Genomic DNA, 14022 nt, shown 5'->3' with positions numbered 1-14022 from the left:
ATCCCCCACCCCCTACTTCCACATTATAATATGCAAAAGAAACCACATGTAAACACCTGCTATCAGTTTCTAAAGCTGCTAATTTGTCTCGCCTCATGCATGCACCCCCCCCTTCTCAATTTCATATTCTTTTAAAACACATGGCCTCAGTTCTACATGAGACTCTTTTATTTTGCCCCCAGCCTCCATCTGCATAAACCATCAGGCGGCTTCTATGAATTATTATTTCCATATAGTCAAAAGAGTCCCAACGAGGGTCGGCAGTAGTCCCGCCACACGACAGGGGACACAGTCTGGTCATGTTGTTTCAAATAAACACAATCATTCATCAATAATTGAACACATCCTTGAATGATCGTGCTGCATGTTGACTGTGATGATTCAATATTATAACAACGACCAACATTTAATACACATTTCTTAAAGCCGCCTCCACTGTTCATCCACACAGGTGTTTTGAGTTATTGTGGCTGATTAGGCCTCTACTAATCAGGTGTGTCTAATTGGCATCTGCCTCATTAACCTCTCCATGCACCTGTTTGGATGGAGCAACTTAAACCTTTATGATTCTTTCCTCAGCAAACTTCCTGCGGCTCCACCCAGCTTCAACCTGAGCCGCCGTCTAACCACCCGTGACTGAAAACACCTGTGTGGGTGAGCAGGGCCTTTCAGCAACGAGCACACTTATTTAAAACTCAGCTTTCTCTGACTTTACAACTTTAAATGAACACACTGTAGGACTACTTCAAATACACCTCAGGCTAGTGGTGATTGAACCTCTCTCTGAGGTCATCCTGATGAGCACAGGCAACATTTAGAGCTCGTCTACATGTCAAATCAGGTTGTTTTCCTCCTTCAAGTTACTTTCACGCAAGTCCTACCTTCAAAACTCCATCCAAAATTGAAAAGGATAAATGTATTAGCATTAAGAAACACACACATTACCAAAAGTAAAAGCAGCCTACTCATTATGCAGATTAATGTTGTGTTTATTACGTTATTGGAATATGATTATTGATGCAGTAATGTGTAATCAACACTAATGTTGCAGCTGATAAAAGCAGGGCTAAGGGGCTGAGTTAATATTAACTAAAGCTTCCAAAAAAATAATTAAAATGTAGAATATTTCCCTCTGAAATGTCGTGGAGTAGAAGAATAAAGTAACGTAAATTGGAAATACTCAAGTAAAAATACTATTACCTCATAATTGTACTGAAGTATTTAGTACTTAGCTACTGCAGATCAGTTGGAGTTTATTCACTCAGTTGTAACTGATACTGTGTCATGTTTTTCAGATGCATTTGCTTGGAGTTTTGTAGTTTTTTAACTTGACTTTTAAACCAGAACTGCATGAAATAGAACTACAACATAGATATTATAGATTCTACACTTGACAGCACGCACAGACTCTTTATCTTATGTTATACGCAGTAGAACATTACTTTAGCTAGCTAGCTTTCCTGCTGTAAGAATAAACCAAGTACAAAAATAAATATATTTTGTTTCCACTCACTTAATTTTACTTACTTTTATTTGTTTGTATCATTTGCTTGTTTGTCTTTTGATGTGTTATTGTGCTTTAATCAGACTCTCAACCTGCAGTTGATATGAATGATACAGTATTAATCCAAATGGTTCGATAAAAGAGCCATTTTACTTCGCTAATTTCATATTTGTGCAACTCAAGCTGGAAGCATTTCTCATAAATAATTCCTATTAAAAGCAAAAAAGAAAAGTGGTATTGAAATGGACTGAAGTATGAAAATTATTGATAATTAATTGATAGAAAATACTGTGCAGCTCTACTGGGTCTCGTTACTAATAATTTGTGAATAATGAAGAAGGAAACTGTCTGAAATGAGAAATAATGTTCAGTCAGATTAACTCTAAAACAGATCTTAAGATGTTTCTTCTTTAACAAAAGATGGAAAAGTATTGTTATCTACTGTTTATTGTGTTCAGGAAAAGCCTCATTTCAGAGTAAAGGTGCAAAACAACAGCTGATAATATGAGTAAAAACAACAGCTTACACTGAGGCCAATAAATAACTTTATGATACCAGGCGATAACATGAATATTTCTGTTTGTTTGTCACATTCATCTTTGAGCGCTTCGGCTCCTCGCTAACAGAAACCTCAAATTAGTAAACTGTATATTGGACATGAGGAAGTCAAGTTCCTTGGATTTCATGTACGCTTTGTCATTATTGCTCCTCCTCTGAAAACCCATCCATATTGATGGCAGAGGGTGATTTATATTGCCATGACCACCATCCAATGGCAGCGCCTGTTGATCAATCAACCCTAATTTGATTGGATGGAATACTTAAAGAACAGCCAGATGGGAGCCATCAGTGTCTGTCTGTCCACTGCAGACTCTGATTCACTTCCTGTTCCCAGAAGGCCGTTCTCTGGGCTCTGAAGGATGATGCTGCACCACAGAGCTAGAGCAACTAGATTGGATTTTCCCACTAAAAATCAATGTGTGGATCGTGAATTGGCTGCTACTCAAAATGGGTGTTTTGTATGTGTTAGTGTTAGCATTGCTCAGGGCTGAGTAATAATTATTAGCAGCAGCAGAGATCAATGTACAGTGTTTCTGAGTCTACAGACTAATCTGGCAAATGAATAAAAGTCAACAATAATAAATGGTAAGTCACTGATCCTCTATGTTTTTCTCATTGTCATCAAATCCCATAAAAAAACCAAAAACCAACAATATTTCAACCCTAACGAGTCTGTTTATTCTTGTTTCTCTGCCACAGAGCTCCACTTTTTCTAAAACTCTTTAAAACACGTCAGTGTTCGTCTGTAAAAACACTATTTACTCCCAGAAGTTTGAGGAAAGCACGAAATGAATGAAACTGTGCACTTGTGTCCTGTTTTAATGATTTATATCTTCAGTAGGAATTCATTGGGATGAGAGCCACGAGGACGGAGAATCAGACTTACACTGGTTTTGATCTTTTGGCAACACGAGACGGATCAATAGCATTGTACTAGAAAAGAATAGTTTGTACTAGTTCGTACATTCGATGGTGGGGTGAAAAGTCAGTCACAGCCACAGGGGAGACATGGTGGTAAACATGAAAATTGACAGAGATAGCTGGGTAACAAATTTAAAAAAAAAAAAAAAAAAGAGAGAGAGAGAGAAATTCAAAACCTGGTGTCTTTCTCAATGTTGGATTGTCGGTTTTGGAAAGTTACAGAAATGATCTGTCGCAGCCTCTGAGGAGCATCCTGAAGCTGGATGACCAACCAACGAGCGGTTCAGACGAAGCATACCGACTCTACAGCCATGCTAGCAGCTCTGTGATGCTGTACGCAGCACTACAGTGGTTTGAGGTAAATACTAACATGTCACTCTTAGTCTCAACATCCTGATTTCACGTTAAGTCCATCCATTAATTGGCGAGACATTTAACTTAAAACCACATACTGTAAGTCAACCTCATGGTGATGCTTTAGATAAAGTGAGGGGATCACCAAAAGTGAGTAGGACTCATTGTCTGGGCATCATAAATGTTTGTACAAAATGTCCTGGTGATCGATTCAGTAGATCTGACCAACAGCAGCCATCCACAGAGCTAAGTCGCTGCCATGGCTATAAATTTATGCTAGCTGTGATAGCTGTACAAAAAGAGAGTGCAATGGTACGCCTCTTAGCTTCCTATCTATCTCATGTATTTCTATGCCGTGTATCTTCCCTCCCCTGTGGAAGCTTGACGTGACAAATAGCTGGATCTGCACTTTTCTGCAGCAAAACCAACATGCCCCTCATCATCGCTGGGTGCAAATTTGATCAGAACACACCCAGAATCCCTGGGCTGCCTGATGATGAATTGGCATATTAGGGACGATGTTTATGCATCAGGCCAGCACTCTCCGGCAAATGACAGTAAATTGCCTCTCAGACAAATCTCTGGTCTGGGATTCCGGTGACTGGGGATGAATTGAAACTTCTTCGTGGATCCCACTGGTTCCAACAACGCCTTTTGCAGGTCATGACTCGTCTTTAGTTGGTTGGGATTTGCACGTACTTTCCTCTGAAATCAGTCACTTTCAACTCATTTGACGGAAAACAAAGGTGAAATGAAACAAAAACCAAACTGCACAGCAGCTCCTCCAGTGCTGTTTAAATGAAGACTGAGGTAAAGCTACACTTAAAACAACCACTTTCATATCTACACAGTATGGTGTTCAGAGGTGTTTTGACATTTGTTAAAAGTATCAGGTCAAACAAACCTGAATACACAGAAGCACAAGTATAAATTGATGGTTACTGCTACATTCATCCGCAAATTATTATTACTGTTGATTTACCTTTTAATAAACTCTGTCAAATGTTTTGTCCTGTTGATGGAGTGAGCTCGTGAAGTCAGGAGTTGAACTTGGCTGTTCATATAGCTTTTATATGAATTAACGTCAGTGTAAGCTGGTCTAGCTCGGCCTGGTCCGGGTCCAGATTGAAGCCACAGAATGAAAACCAATAGCCCTGGGCTGATATAGAGTAGCAGTGAGAAGACAGAGGGAACCATAAGAGGAGCAATAAAGCTAATGTGATCAAAGAAAATGGCTCTCTGAATAGAGGTGGGATGAAAGCCATACCCCTTAAATCTGGGTTTGCAGGGCCTGGCAGAGGTGACAGCATGATGAAGTTTCTATTGGATTTCCTGAGAGTAGACGCAAAGTAGCCCTAAACCACTGCCACACACGTGTTGGACCTGAAATTGATAGGCAGTGTGTGTTCATAAGGAAAATCACGTCTGCAGACTTGGTGAGATTGTGGACCCGTAAAACATCCCAGATTCAAGAACCTGTGGTTTATACATTACATGAATCTATTAACGGTTGTCTGTAGCATTTCAAGTTGTATTGACATCATCACCTGAAGTAACAGAAGTTAATTAGCTGTGGTAGCATAGTATTGTGGTAGTACAGTATGTTAGCCTTTAGCTATAATATACACTAGGTAAAATAATCTTATCGGCTTCAGAGATTTTGGGAATTTGTCAAAACTACAGAAATAGAAATAAAAGAAATACAGAAGTGTGACCTGTCACCTCCGATATTATCGATACAGATATTTAAATCTGAGCTATACTGATTGTTTCTACATAGTCACTACCAAACCACTATGTAACACAATTAAAGAAATAGTTAAATCAGGCTAATTATATGAGTCACTACAGGTCTGGTGTGTCAAGAGGCTGGAGCGTTAGTCCCAAATCAAAATAGTCTTTTTAGTTTATTGCCATTCTGCAGACATTGCATGTCAGAGCAGCATTAGCATGTTAGCATGTTATACATATAGTTGTCATGATAACTTGCAGCCATTTAGCATTATATAGCATGCTAACATTTTTGCATGTTAGCATGCCGTGTTGTATGTTAGCGAGAGTAAGACAGTAAGTCATTGGATGAAGAGGTAAACTGTAATGACCTGTGTTGTGAAAGTGTCAATGACCATAAATGTACATTGGCAATCAATCCAATAACAGACCAACAGTGTCATATACAAGTGCTGCCACAATGTAATTGAGAATTTGATGAATATGTGCATTAGTTAGAGGAATCAGGTTGATTTGTGTTGTAGCTTCATTAGAGTAACAGCTAATCTCATATTCTGATTATGACAAACTCAGTTCACCATGGACGGTCTATTACATTACCATGGAAACACAATGTACTGTCTTTCACTGTGTTCACTGATGGCAAAATACAGAAAGCAGTAAACAGGATTCCACCATGTTTGTTAAGAATACGTCCATCGTGGTCTGTTTGTTTTCAGCCTCTTTTTTTATTTTATTTTCTAAGTTGTTTATGTATCTGATGGAATAATATCACAGATAAAGATGCTTCCATAAAGTATAGAGGTAAACAGCCCAAACTGAATATCCATATCTGTGAAGCCTCTTGAATCCTTTTGGGTTTTACAATCCAACACAAATGATCCTTGTTTCATCTATAGGGTATCTATAGTATTTATTGACCACCAGCAGCATGTAACACCAGTGGGCAACAACTTGGGTTGTGTTGAGGTCTTGTTTAGCCCCCCCCCCCCATTCAAAAGCAATCACAAAATGCCCACCAGTTTGCAACCGGCGTTTGTCCGCCCTCTCCTTCCCCTGGCTGTGTTTGCAGGTTTGCATCTGAATCAGGGGGCTGGCGGGGGCCCGAGCGCTCAGCCACGTGGACCAGATTGATGTCATTGTCTCGGCACACTGACCTTTGCTGTAATACCCACGACAGACATCACAAACTCTCACATCAATTTAGCCCAATTGGATGTGGCATGTCTTGGCTAACTCAATTTGTGGAGAAATGCACCTGTCTCTGCCTTCCCTCCCTATAGATTTACTCAAGGGGAGGGGGGGAGGTGGTATTGCAGGGAAGAGAAAGAGAGAGTGAGGGGAGGGTTTAGGAGTGGAGTTGGCTGCTGATCCACCACCTCCCTCTCCCCTCCTCACCACCTCACCCACAAAAACATTCACCCACATGCATATAAACACCATACACCAACTTCTCCCTCTTTTGCTTTCTCTCAGCTCTTTTCCCTCGGCCATACTTTGCAGATGTAGCTCCTCTGCAGCAGCAGCAGCACACACCCTGAACACTGTGTGTGTGTGTGTGTGTGTGTGTGTGTGTGTGTGTGTGTGCGTGTGCGTGTGTGTGTTTTCCAAGGTCTGGGCAGAGCGTCTGGGAGGAGCAGAAGGAGAGCCATTAGCCCAGCAGTAATGAGATTAGGGCGACGTTAAAGGGGGATGTGAATTTAAACAGCCAGCAGAGAGAAGAAGAGGAAAAGTTGGAGGTGTTATTAAGGTTGTTCATTACTCATATGCTCTCTCAGTGTGTGTGTGTGTGTGTGTGAGTGTGTGTGTGTGTGTGTGTGTGTGTGTGTGTGTGTATGAAGCATATGCTGAAGCATGGTCTGCAAGGTCACTTTTGTATGCTGCATATATTTTTCACTATGTGTGTTCATACAGTATATGGGATTTGAGGAGCTGTAAAGTATGTACACATTCATAACAGCCTGTTGGTTTAGGTGTGTGCGTGTGCATGTGTGTGTGTGTGTTTTATGCAAAGCAGAGAGTTGTCAGAGATGAATAATATGTGTTGGGATCTGAGCATTAGGTAATGAGCAGCATGCTGTGAGGTGAGGCATAAGCCCTCCATCTGCACTGATACTTGTAACCACAAACACGCAACACATTCCTTCTGCTATCCCTGTGAGGACCTGCGTCTCATTCTCCACCCACTAATCTTTGCCAGAATTGAATGTTAAAGCTGCAGTTTTACATTAACACCGGTTCGTGTTACTTAGACTGAGGTCAGTCGAAGTGATGAGTTGACGGAGATCACCTCCTCTGCAGCTCTTCTGAGCCTTTTAGTCTCTTTGTTTTGGTTTTGTAGCACACAGAGCATGTGCATATTTTTGAAGGATTTAGGCCAGGAGATATAGTTAAAGCTGCTCTAATCATCACTTTTATATTAACAATCAATCAAATGACTACATGCATGTGAAAGGAGTCACTCTGCAGCTTTACGAATGATTTCACAATCTTTCAACTCACGGTTATCGCGATAATTTTTTCATTTTTTCGGTCCCTTAGTGGCCAAAAAATGTATTATGGTCCCTTTAGATTTTAACTAAAAGTCAAGTCCTGACCTAAACTATCAAGGACCATCGAAACACTCCTCTTTTTGAACTATACTCCTCATCTTCTATTGTTACATGAACAACTAGTCTCTATAAGTAGGCTGTAGCTATGCAAGAGGGAGGTACACTGGTACAATACAATGCACATTATAGTTAAGCATATATAAGACCTTTAAGCCTCACACGCACAAGTGAACGTGCACGCCCCACGAACGGATGTTGAGATAACATTTGCAGGCTGTATAGATTTTCCCTGCAGCGGTATTGACAGGCGAGTCAATAAGGCAGCAGGGTAAAGGCAAACCTAACCTTACTATTCACTTAACATTGACTGGACTGGAATCTCCCGGACAACACAGTGAAAAGAGCGGCAAGCCATAAAATACCAAAACGCCTCGCACGTCAAAAATGTTAGTGGTGTTCATGTGATCAGTGTCAAAACATTTAGTGTTTCAACGTGGCTAATAGAGCCGCTATTACACTGCACAGTAGGTAGATAGGATTTTACAGTATATTTAAGTGTTTGTTACCTGCCACTGCTGCAATTTAAGAATGACTGTAAACGCACTGAGGGAATGGACGGACAGCTGAGACAGAGGACTGAGTTTCTGTAGACGTTTAAATTAGAATCCTTTGGATCCAAATTCAGGTTCACTAAAGGTGCCGTTTTCTACCAGCAAGAAAAGTACAATTGTTTTTTTCTTTAAGCCACATTTCAGGCCTGGGGAGTTGAGATTGAAAAGTTCATCCTTGACCTTGGAAACAGCAGTTGACAGAACAGTTTTACCGCACGGTCCATTTAGTAGCAGTTCTGGAGCTTTTGATCGTATCATCCTCTACAGGAGTTGGAGTTGGCCCAGTTGTCATGAGATTCTTGTTGTCCTCTGTGAACGTTAATGGACTTCTCGCTCATGTTGATGAATCAATCTCACCAATATAATGTGACACAATGAAAATTAATGATACGATCAAAAGCCACTGATTGGACCTTGTTGTGAGACTGTTTTGTCAACTACAGGTACAGGGTGGTGTCTGATACCCACATCATAGCTTGGGTTGGAGGATGTCAAAAGGCATTCTGGGAAATGTAGGAAATCATTAACTGTGGCAGAATTAGACTAAGCAGGTTGAGGAAACGTTGGTTCACCACAAGAATAAATTACAACACTGCATCGCAAAAATGAAATGTACTGAACATGACGGATTTATAATATCTGACGGAGTCTCAGGGCAGTTTTTATGCACGCACACACACACACACACACACACACACACAGACCCTTCCCTTCTTGTTCCCAACCAAAGGTCCAGTCAGTGACCTATTACAGCCAGGCTTCACAGAGTGACCCCAGCTGCCCCCCTCACACCACCACCACCACCCATCCCTTTGCCCCGCTCCCCACCCGAATGCTGAGGCATCACTGCTTCTGAGCACACAGTCCTGTAGCACCCCCTGACCCCGCGCTGTCCCCCATTATAGAGCAGTCAGAAAGCTTTTAGGGGCTCCGGTAACGCTGAAAGATTGATGGCGTAAAATGGGGTGGAGGAGGGGGGAAGAGCAGGTGGTTAAGAAGAGAATGTCCTGCTTAATGGGTTGCCAGGAATGTAATTCAATAATTATGAAAAGTGACTCAGGAGAGCTGGCTGGATGGATGGATGGTTGGATGGCTACTGAGGGAAGCAGGGAGGCTGCCAACCCTCTCCGCACATGCCTGAGCATCCTCAGCCTCCCGGTCCAGCAGAAACAGGTGAACTGATTTCTCTTTCACTCATTCATCCTTAATTTGAAACTTCCACAAACAGCTGACACTTTAGAAACACAGAGGACACAAATTCAAAGCGACCGACTGACACGACCCCGCCCTCGCAATGAGAGCAAAAAAAAAACTCCCATTCAAGTTCCATTCATTTTTCCCATAGACAAAGTTACATGACTGACAGTTGATAAAGTTAACTACAACTCCCAGGGTGCATTTTGGCTCAAACATCCAATCATAATTCTTAAAAGTATTTTAAGTAAGTAGCTAACGGTAAGTGGAAGATAAAGATGACACCGTTTAGGAAAACTGCCTAAAACAATTAACTTTTCAATTCTGGGTCAGTTTTTGATGAATTCAGCAACTACGGCGATGTCTTTAGTTTACCAGCTGAGGATCATGGGTACTGTAGTATTTAGATGTGTCTGCCATGTGTAATTGACTGACAAAACACTTCCAAAACCATCAGCTCATCCCATTTTACCACTCAATTGTTGAGTGCTATTTCTAAAGGTTATGTTTGGCAAATTTCCCACTCAGAATTTCTTGAATTGATGAATCATTGATTTCAGACAGAAGCAAAACCAACCTTGCATTTATCATCTGGAATATTTCTCACTTTCACCAGGTGAAATGACAACTGTCCACTATCTAAAACTTACTTATTAGCAGCTGTAGCTAGCTAACTCATTCAGCTAACGTTAGCTCCCTGACTTGTTTGAAAACGTTGACTCTGGCTTATACATTTTAATGTTTCCAGCGGACTCAGTCTAAGTCATGATCCCAGGCGAAAAGCTTCATTCACTGTTGCATAACCCTGTTTGCTTCACTTGAACAAGAACCTGCAGAGGTCAGATTTATGCTTTATTGTTTGTACTTTCAAACAGCAGCTTGTGTCAGTTCTTATGTTGAAAGAGAAAAAGGCTTTTGAGATGAGGACTAAACAATGTGACTGGCAGAAGTTACTCTGTGCCCCTGTGTTATTGAAGTGCTAACAGGACAATGCTGCTACCGTTAGCCTCCACTCAGATATCACAGTATCTAACCCCAGTTTGTGCCCCTCCTGTTTTAGCGTACATTCAGCTCACAGAGCTAACCACTGTTTTTCCCTCAAAGTAAATTAACACATTTCCCAAGTTGCACCTCTGCTTCCAAATCAAAACAAAGATGGCATCCAACCAGCCACCTGGAGTCACCAGTTTTAGAAAAACAAAACAATGGTTAGCGCTGTATGCTAATCCATGAGGGGCACAAACTGGAGCTGAGCGCTATCAAGAACCAGATTCCAAACAGTGGATATGCTAGTCATGAAATGGGCCTTTAGTTTTTAAATGTAAATGTAGGTGGTAATCTAGTTAGCCAGACATGCTAATGTTTAACCCATTCCAACACTCTTGTTATTGTGTTTTTGTTTTTGCACCAGACTCTTGATGTACTGATTGTCAGGCCTGTTGTGCCTCGTTAAAGTTATAATTGGACTGTTGCTGTTCATGGAGTGGTTTAGCAAACAGGGTGTTATTTGTCAGTATCTCTAAAACCCACACTGAGGACATGATCTCTGTGCCCTCAGTGCTACCTATGATCCAAATCCATAATTTTATCTGAGGTTCATTATTCAATAATCCAGTTTGATGGGGCCAGTACAGTTGGGTCACTGTCAATCTTCATAGTCTGAGGTGATTGTAGATAAATGTATATATATCTCTACTATTATTGTCTGTTTGTCTATATCTTATTACCAAACACAAACTCTCTGGCTGCTCTGCTGCTTTTTTAAAATCACATTTCAGGATGGATTTCTTCAACTGTCCATGTTTACTGTCTGACTTCCCTGATCAGATTAGAGCTATTGCTTTGCCTCAAACTCTGTGTGTCATCAGTATTTCGCACAACAGATGCAAAACACTGCGGACCCGCCGCATCGCTTTAAAGACTGTAAGTATGACTTTGGGTTATTTTTTTTTCTTTGAGTCTGTCAGAATCACTTACAGAACAAAAGAAACAGAAAACTCCTTGTAATATGAGTCTGAACTGAAGCTATGTTAATGCATAGTTATTGTTTTTGTGTTATCGTGTACAGCAGATGTTTTGTTCAGAATAAGAACATTATCTATTGCTGATTGCAATATTGTTTTTTTGTTTTTTTTTGTTCTTTTGTTCAGACACTGTAATTTATCTGATAAATGAGCCTCATAACTTTTGAAACTTTTCAGACCAGTACAAGTGCTCACAGACAAATTGGCTTTTTTTTTTTTTTTCTGTGCAAAGGCACTTTTGCTTTATTTTTTATTCGGCAACAGCGAAATGTTATTTTTAATCTACTGTACACGGCTTCCGTTTCACATTTCAATACATACACATTTTATTTACTGGATTTAACAGGCGCAGAATAAAGTATCTTCTGTGCAGGAGCAGTACTTTACAGTTTTGATGTGATTTGCAAACTGTTTATACATCTGACCCCAGTAAGTCAATAAATCCCTTTTCCAGTTGGTGAAAGTCTTCCCATCAACTCTTCCTCATTTTTCATCTATTTCATCCTCCCTCTCTCTACCCAGGGTCTACTTTTGCTCTGTCTTCTTACTTTTGCTCTCCAAGATGTATTGATAATTTCCAGCAAAAATACGATTTCAGTTTATTCTACAGAGCAAAAAATCTAATAGCTGAGTCCTCAATTCAATTGTGTTTTACCGGAGTGGAGAACAATAAACAAGGAGGAGGGCTCCGTTCCAGACGTTCACCATGAGATTATTGTTCAAAAGAGATCTGATATGATTACAGGAAGCAATAGATGATAATTACATCAGAACATGACTTTTCCTCAGCGAACACTTATATTCATCTGGGTTATGCATCGGTCCAAAACTGAAATGTGGCAATGCATGAGATGACATGGCCTACTATAGTCCCAGAGACTGGCTGCGTGAGGTGGTGTTTGCAGTCATTGCAGGGTCATGAGGCTGGAGTCCATTTATGATGTTTGGTGGAGTTGTTTGTCCAAAATACTCCACTGCGGCATCCCTGTGTGTGTTTCATGACACAGATAGAGGAATTAAACCCGTCGCCCTTACAGCATCAGTGTGACACAGAACCACAATTTAAAAAATGTAGAAAATCTCCTTTAAAATGTTTGTAAGTAAACATGTGTTTTAATGGTTTTATGTTGAGTCAGATCATTAGAGGAAAATCAGCGTTTTTATGCATTTATATCATAATCATAATTAAAGATGTTTACAGACATGACTGATGTAAACAAACTTTTCTCAGCATCAGAAAACATTACAGACTTAGACTGAGTTATTGCCCAGTTTTAGTACTTGTATTAAATAAAAAAACCTGATACTCAGTGTGTGAGAATCACCAGAATATTATTATTTTTTATTTTATTGTTACTTTCCACTACAGTTGTGGAAGAAATATTCAGTAAAAAAACAAAAAATACCACAATGTCAAAATACTCAATACAATACTCATAACGGACCCTTTCAGAGTTTTGTACTGTTATTATGTATTATTTTATTATAATGTATTAACCTGTAGGAGCACTTTAATGTTGTAGCTATTTTTAATTTACTGTTGAATAGTTTAATTTAAGAAGGCGTCATTTCTTATAAACTGTACGTTATAATCTGACACTGTTGAGAAATCAGTAACGACTGTAGTGGAGTAAAACAGTACGATATTTGTTTATGAAATGTTGTCAGGTACAAGTGACATCAAATGGAAAAGGTCAGTGAATGCACCACTGCTTGTCTGCAAAGAGCTTGACTGTGCAACAGTACATGTTGTATAGACTGTTATAGTGTAATAATCTGACATGACATCAGTTTCTTCTTTACATTACAGACAGGGTTATAAAATTATTGCAGTCACAAAATGTGCAGAGAAAATTTTAATATAATTATACTGTATTTTATCTGGTAACAAACATTAACATAACATCAGCCCCCACAGTGAAATTAAAATGTCACTCTAGCAAAAGAACACATGGATGCATTAGATGGATAAGACAAAAAAAAACTAGACCAGGCATCATGCATCATATATGTCACACGTAAACATTAACAATGAAATTGTATTGTAGAAACACAATGACAAACAAAGTGAGAGGATAATTAAGTTGTGAGGGATAAATATAAAGTTCAACCAGAGAAATGGGTGATGAATGAAGTGTCCTGTAAACTCTCAGCTGTGAGCACTGGTCCCCGCGGTGATTGAACCTGTATGTTGGCGTGGCACCAGCTTCGTCTCCGCAGGTGAGCCGGTCCCTCAAAAAGTTGGCACCACAGTCCCTGAACACAACCTGTGGAGAAAAAGCAAACAGAAAAACAAACTTGGAGTAATGACACTCGCAGTTTGGCAAAGAGCGAGTGGTGGTGAGGGCCAGGCGATGAAAGATGGCCGCTTTTACAAGGCAAGACAATGCAAAAGAAAAATAACAAAACTGGCCAACTTTGATGGCCCCTGAATATATTGGACACTCTGCCTTGGCTGTGTGTGTGTGTGTGTCTGTGTGTGTGTGTGCCTGCAGCAGCGGGTGGGGGGCAGAAGGGTTAAGTAGGATAGAAGGCACCCATACTTCAGATTGGCAGCAAGCTGCCGCAAG

The sequence above is a fragment of the Seriola lalandi genome, unplaced genomic scaffold (genome assembly GCF_002814215.2).
Source record: "Seriola lalandi dorsalis isolate HSWRI2012SDOR001 ecotype SW California unplaced genomic scaffold, Sedor1 jcf7180002054940, whole genome shotgun sequence".
Classification (NCBI taxonomy): Eukaryota; Metazoa; Chordata; class Actinopteri; order Carangiformes; family Carangidae; genus Seriola; species Seriola lalandi.
Note: the sequence above shows the minus strand (reverse complement) of the source record.